At 31.2% G+C, this 7,239-nt stretch overlaps 1 non-coding gene across 1 annotated transcript; it reads right to left on the reverse strand.

The window, feature by feature from the left end:
- Positions 1-3,334: 3,334 nt before the first annotated feature.
- LOC149986184 (signal recognition particle RNA) lies at positions 3,335-3,625 on the reverse strand. Its single transcript, XR_016501354.1, has one exon.
- Positions 3,626-7,239: the final 3,614 nt, after the last annotated feature.

The raw sequence follows: 7,239 nt of genomic DNA on the forward strand, positions 1-7,239 counted from the left end.
TGAAGGGACCTATCAACAACCTTCAAAAGGAACAAAGATCATAGAATGTGGCAAAAATAGTTCGGTGCATCAAAAATTTTAACAACATATAATCACTGCTTATTGTGGAATTCATTCTTAGAAGGCAGGATAATGTCATAAACATATATATTTATTCTAATAATTATCTAGATAATAAGAATAGATAGAAGTAAATCAAAGTAGATAAATATGATAATGTCTTGTGAATAGCTTCCTAGAAGCTTCATAGACGTTGCTTTGTCTTTATACATGTTTATAGGTGATTGATAGGTTAAAAACTTTGCCAACAAAGAAGCCACATGTCGACATGTTCACCACTTGTAGTACAAGTTGGACATATGGCATACACCTAGGAAACTTGCCTTGAAAATTAGACATGTGTCTTGCAAGTTGGATACATATTAGAGGTCTTATAGCATGTCGCCACGTATTTCTTAGTTAAGTAGTATATATAGAAGCAAAAGAGAGGCCTTTCTCACTCTTATCAATTCCTTTCTTGCTTTTTAGTCTAGTTTCAAGAATCTTATATTTTCTAGTCTTTGGCAATAGCCATTCTAGTTCTTCCTTGAATATACATACTTTCTTCTATTTTTCCACTTTCTTTTTGATACAGATTTTATAACTTTATGCATCTTCTTCCAATTTGTGTCCTTGATACTAAACTATCATAGATTGGAAGATTTTAAAAATAATAATAGATATGCAATATTTTTTGGAATTTATCAATTATTATAAGATCTTTATTAAGTTTTTTTTTTGAGTTGTAGATTGTCTTATACATCTTATATGTTAAGACAAACTTGGGTGGAATAAAGAAGCTAAAGCATCTTTTGGAGCTTTGAAGATAGTATTTATTTTTATACCAACTTTGTATCATGTTGATTTTTTCAAGGCATTCTTTAGATATATATATATATATATGTATATATATAAAATGCATCAAACTTTGCTATAAGTGTTTTTCTGTTATAAATGGGAGCAAATAACAAGCTCTACCTAGTAGATTTTTATTCTAAGAAATTTTCAGGAACCAAGATTAATTATGAGATCTATTATAAAGAGCTTCTTACAACTGTACATTCATTTTAAGAATGGTATCATTATCTAGAGGCACCTTAAGTCCAATCACCATGTATACAAATCACAAGAACCTCAAGTACAATTTCAAAAATCTCTTTTTATGTGATTTCAACTTTAGCATAGAATACATATTTATCAATAAGCTTCTCTAAATTTGTTGTTGCTTCAAGATTACATAGTAGATCATAAGTTGTTGATTTATTTTTTTATTTTTTTCTTCTTCTTTCTCCTTAAATTTTATTAAATCATCTTTTGTAGATAATTCTTTTGAAACCATCTTATAAGCCATGTCTCCTCAAATTTATTCCTTAGAAGAATTTTCTTTTCTTATATTATCAAAATCTTATTTCATTTCTACTTCTATAAAAGCTTCTTGTTGACTCTTAGAAATATATGCATAGATTAAATAAAACTTTATATAATCTTTTCAATCTATAATACAGATTATTGTAATAGCAATTTTTAATAATGCTTCTTGTCACTTTTTTTTTTTTTTTTTTTTTTTTTTCATTGTAGATTTTGCATAAGATCAAAATTTCTTATTCCTATATTTTTATTAAAGTCATTATCCACCTTGATACTATAATTTATAGCCTCTAATGCTAAAAGCCCATGTACTATTAAATAATCTTAGACCAATATTTTTTTTATTTCTTGATATGCAATCAATTCTACAACATCTTCAACATCTCTTTACTTTGTTGTCAATCATTTTTGTTTTTATTTTTTTTTTGTCTTTAAGAAAAAAAACTAATTTATCTTATAATTTTCTAGCAAGAATTCAAAAAAATAACTTAACCTTATTTGGCTCTAATGTTAACTTTTCCACCTTTGAAAATCAAGAATATTGACTTTAAAACTTTCTAAATAGCTTTGTAGCTTGTAGATTCTTGTTAGACTTAATCTATTTTTAAAATAATTTCTTATTAACTAAATTAATGCCTTTAAAAAAACAATCATCTTTAAATGTATGAAAAAATATCTTCCATGAAATCTTGCAATGTTTTAAAATTGACCTTCACATATTCTCTTATTTTTGGTAGTGTGGTAAGTTTAAATAACTCATTAATCATCTTCTTTAAAATATAATTTAATTATATTTTCCACACATAACATCTCAAATACTTTAAAATATCTTTTCTATTAAACTAGTCAAGCATATCAACTCCCAATTGCAATGCTTTCAATGCCAAAGCTTACATGCAATCATTCTATTAATGTAGTTGCCTAGATAATATATATACTTATGAAATACTACCAAAGCTACTATAGCCATATAGATATCTTGTATTCCAATAGAAAAACTACTAGAAGCTCCACTTGAAGATCCACCCAAAGCTCCTATAGAAGTTTTAACTTCAACCTCCTTGCCTTCTTTTTCCATGAGATTTAAATAAAAATTAAAAAAAATTCAATACCTTTCACTTTAAACTATTACATTGGATTAACTACTTATATTGTGTTGTTTGTTGTCTTATTTGGGAATAAATTGCGTACTTGGTTGTGGAAAGAAAACTTGAAATTTACTACTAAATAAGAACTAATAATTTTAAAAACTCATATGAATAATAAGTGGAGAAAGGATTTTTTGAAATATAGGTTCACAATGTATCTTATCTTATTATTAGGACGTTCTTTTAGTTATGAAGGCCTTAAAAAAGAACATACAATCATCATACAATAGACCAAATTTTTAATACAATTCTAAATTTATGTTGTTTGTATGTTTTTGAATAATTTTGAAAGAGACAAAATCATAGGATGTAATATCATCACAATATTTTATATAAAGTCATCTATTGTAATAAGCAAATAATATGTACTAAGCATGTAAGAAGATAAAGTAATAATTAGATCAATATAATGATTATAATAAAATGAGATGTATAGGATTGGATAATTTGTTCTTAAAAGGAAATTACAAAAGAAAAAAAAATGATGAAACAATATGAAATAAAATAGAAATAACATCTCCTTGTTATGAAACAACAAATTGGCAAAAGATATTAAAGATGTTTTGAATTGGTGTGGATGGAAATGGAGCTTTATGGATGTTGAGTTTCTTTCAAACTATGAGCTTAAGAAGTAGTTGTATCAAGTATAGAAGAGTTGAATGACATGACTCATGTTGTTATAGGATAGAAACTTTCCATTCATGAGATTGTGAAAACGAGTGACCTACAATAAAAGTAGAAAGGGAACAGAGATGGGATGAAGACGGGAGGACAAAAGGGAAGGTGGTATGTGGATGCATGCCGGGCAGGGTGATCTGCGCAGAACATTCAGGCCCGTTGTCCCTCCACTGCACGGAGCGGGGAGTGAACGCTGCTCGGTTGCCCGCCTGACGCGGTGCCCCCCTCATCATCGCCCGCGAAACCCCACCCTCCGACGAGGTCCCACTGGCGACTCCGTGCTTGGAGTGGGCAGGCCCTCCACACCCCTCCGCAGGCCCGTACCCGGCGCCCCACATCCTCACCCTCCTTCCCCCGCAGTCGGGTTACAAGCGGACGCTACCCCGCCCAGACATCTGCATGACTTCCTCCCTCTCTCTACATACCTTTCACCACTGCATGCTCCAAAACGTATGGCGCTATCTTCCCTCCTCCACCAACCCCGCTTCCTATCCCCACGGGTCCCCGCGGACACTGCCCCCTCGCCCACTATCCCACGCCGCTCTACCCTCTCTTCCCCACGCCCCTGGGACCGTAACCCCGCCGCACCACCGAGCGGAATCTCATCTCCTTCGGGACTGCGGCGACATCACAGCCCCAGCACCCTGCACCACACCCGCGTCTTCTCTCCCAGCAAACTCGACAGCTGCCGCACCCGCCTCACACCCGAAGAAACGTGAAGCCGCCACGAAATTGTTTTTCTCGTTGCATTTGAGTCACTGAAAAATGTCACATTGGTTTATCTGTCGTGCAGGATGGGGTGTTTGGGTGTTTTATATTGTAATGCTATACAATCACTTGTGTTCCATTTGGTATTGGATGCATGCTTTACATGAGGCACTGAAGTAAACATGAAGGATGAATAAATCTATACGGGGATCAGAATATGAATGCCCGTCGAAAACTGGATTTTTCTTTCTTGAGTGGACAGGACGGATCAAGCAAGCAGTGTAGACTTCTTCAATCGGCAGGTATACAGAAAAATAAAGAAAAAACGGAGGCAGCAATTGGAAGCACCGACAGTTGCTGTCTAAAGTCCGTCTGGAAAACTTGTGAGAGGCGTCCATGAAAAGGGGTCCCGGAAGCAACGTTCTCTGTGCTATCAGAGCCAGGTTCCGGTCCTCCGACCTGTGGGTTATGGGCCCCACCACGCTTCCGCTGCGCCACTCTGATTTTGACACCTCGGGATAGTTATCGTCATTCATAGAGCATTTTATTCTACTACTGATCGACATGGGCTTCGTGTGTTTATGTGTATTTCTTTGGTGTTGTTAATTTTGCTGCCTGTCCCTTCACACATTATGATGGATTGCTGGTTTCAATTGGTATCTCTCTTGCACCCACACATAAAACAAACATATAAATAACTTCTAATGCATATGCAAACACACACCCTCTTCAGTTGATTTTTTTCCATTGGCTCGTTACGTGTAATACTGTTGGAATTGTAACACATCTGGATTTTCTTTGTGCAACCAAATTACTCTTGGCTAGTATGTAATCAATATTGTCTCCACTTAAGTTGAATTTAGTTTTGCTATTGCAATTTCTTTTTACCAAAAAGAATGAAGAGTGTGCATTTGGAATCCAATGCACAACTTGAGTGATCATGGAAATGTATTTTCTTCTTAGATTTAAGACAATCATGTCCATGTCAACAAAGGCTCTAGATCTACTAATATATGTATCATGTCATTGAAGTTGGACAAAGATATCATCATCTAAGTTAAGAATCTTCTTTCAATTTTCTTAGATATATATATGTGTTGCATTGTCATTACATATATATTCAAGTGTTTGAACCAACAATGAAATCATATGGTCTAATTTCACATTGTACTTCTTTACCTAAGATATAACATTGGCACATGCATTTTTTGTATTGTTGTTGCTATTTTTTAGATATTTTGGATCACCCTTCCAAAGTTACTTCTTTATATAGACTTTTCACTTGCTTTTGGACTTATCTCTATCAACATGATAAAAACCATTAAATTTTATTTCCCAAAAGAGTCTTGTAATGACTCTTTTGAACTTACAAAATTGGAATACTTTAAATCAACAACTCAAGGTTTTCCAAGAATCTTAGATTTTTTTTTTTTTTTTAATATATATATATATATATATATATATATATATATTGGTAGAGAAATAAGATTTTCATGTATTCTAAAAGAAAAAATTACAAAAGCCATAGTAGTTTAATTGATATAAAATTTCAAATGGCTATACACTTTGAGCCCTTGAACCAACACATAGACTTGGCCAAAACCATTCATAATAATACATCAAACTACTACCTCCATTACACTAAACCACCAACTTCATCTTTGTAAAGTTTGCCAATCATTGGTGGACTTGGAATGAACTTAGAATCTTTCTATAAGAAGAATGGTTGATTTTGGATTTGTACAAGGACGGCTTTTAACAAGGTCTACGGATTTATTCAAGGGCATGATATAATTTAAGGTATTTCAATGTTAAACTTCAACCAACTTCTTCCTCATCTCTCTTATAATCCTATATTATAATGGTTTGTTGTATCATATAAACTCATATTATTTGAAATAAAATCATAATATAAAAATAGGTCTAACAAAAGCATACACCTTAATATGAATCAAAGAAAGAGATGAATGAAAAATTATATTTTGAACTAAAAATGGATATTTTAAATATAATGTCATACCTTTTGGATTCACGAATGTATTTTTGAAGCAAAAGTTTAAGCTTATTGTAAGATAAGATATATTTTTTTGTAGATATGTTATTAAGAATAAGGTGTTAGAATAAGTAAAGATATGATTTAGATTTTGATTTAGAAGATATTGATTTAGAAAATTATGTCATTATAAAATTTTATTCCAATGCATTATTAGAAGAAGAAGGTGTATGTTTGAGTAAACAATTAGAAATGTTATTAAGAAATTCATATAAAAGTGAATAGAAAGATATTAGGAAGTATTTAAGCTCATTAAAGTGACTAGAAGGTTAGACAAATAAAAAATTTAAGAAAATCTACAAGAAAGCCTATGGATATTTTTTACACAATAGATATTTATTGAGCCATTCAAAAAAAAGAACAAAGATACTACAATGTGCGATATGTGGTTTAAAAGCTCAATTAAATATTATTAAGAAATTTCATAAAATTTTATGGATAAAACATAGAAGAATTTGGACAACTTTTACTTAATTATAGGAGAAATATTAGTAGAAAAGCATATATAAAGATATAGCAGAATTTATAGGATCATGTGAAATTCTTCAACTTTATTCTATTATTCAACATCTAGATGCATTATAACTAACTTATCCATAGTACTAAATTATAAGTAAGTAGTGGATTTAATAGCAATGCCCATAAAACTTGGACAAATGAAATATTTGATACTTGTACATGAAGATTTGTCAAATATGATTGAAGGATGAATATTAAGAATAAAAAGCTCTAAAAATGTATGTCAATTTTTTTTAGGAGATTTTATTTATTGGTATGGTTATATTAAAAGAATTACTACAAATAGAGGAGAATTGGATGCCAAAAAAGTAAGAAAATTCTTTTGTATGATGGAAATTAAATTTTCTTTAACAAAAACATAAAATCCAAAAGATAATAATAATAAAAAAAAGCATGGACATTTACCTATTGTTAAGGCATTAGTAAAGACACAAAATCGTAAAATAGATCACTGGCTTATGCTACTACTATTTATATTATAGAAAAATTATACAACTCATAATACAATGATAGCATTTTATTAGTTTTAATAAATATTAAGTCATATTTTTACATATGACTTGTATTGAGATTGTTGGAATATTTTATTGGTAAAAATTTAGAATGGTAATAGAGTGACCTTTGATTCTACCACTAAGAATATAGAATACTCTAATTAGTGGCAATGGAAGTTTCCATCTCCTCTATTAGCTCTAAAAATAAAAGATTAGTAGCTATTAAGGTTAC

This window comes from Physcomitrium patens, chromosome 26 (genome assembly GCF_059467195.1).
Source record: "Physcomitrium patens ecotype Gransden chromosome 26, ASM5946719v1, whole genome shotgun sequence".
NCBI lineage: Eukaryota > Viridiplantae > Streptophyta > Bryopsida > Funariales > Funariaceae > Physcomitrium > Physcomitrium patens.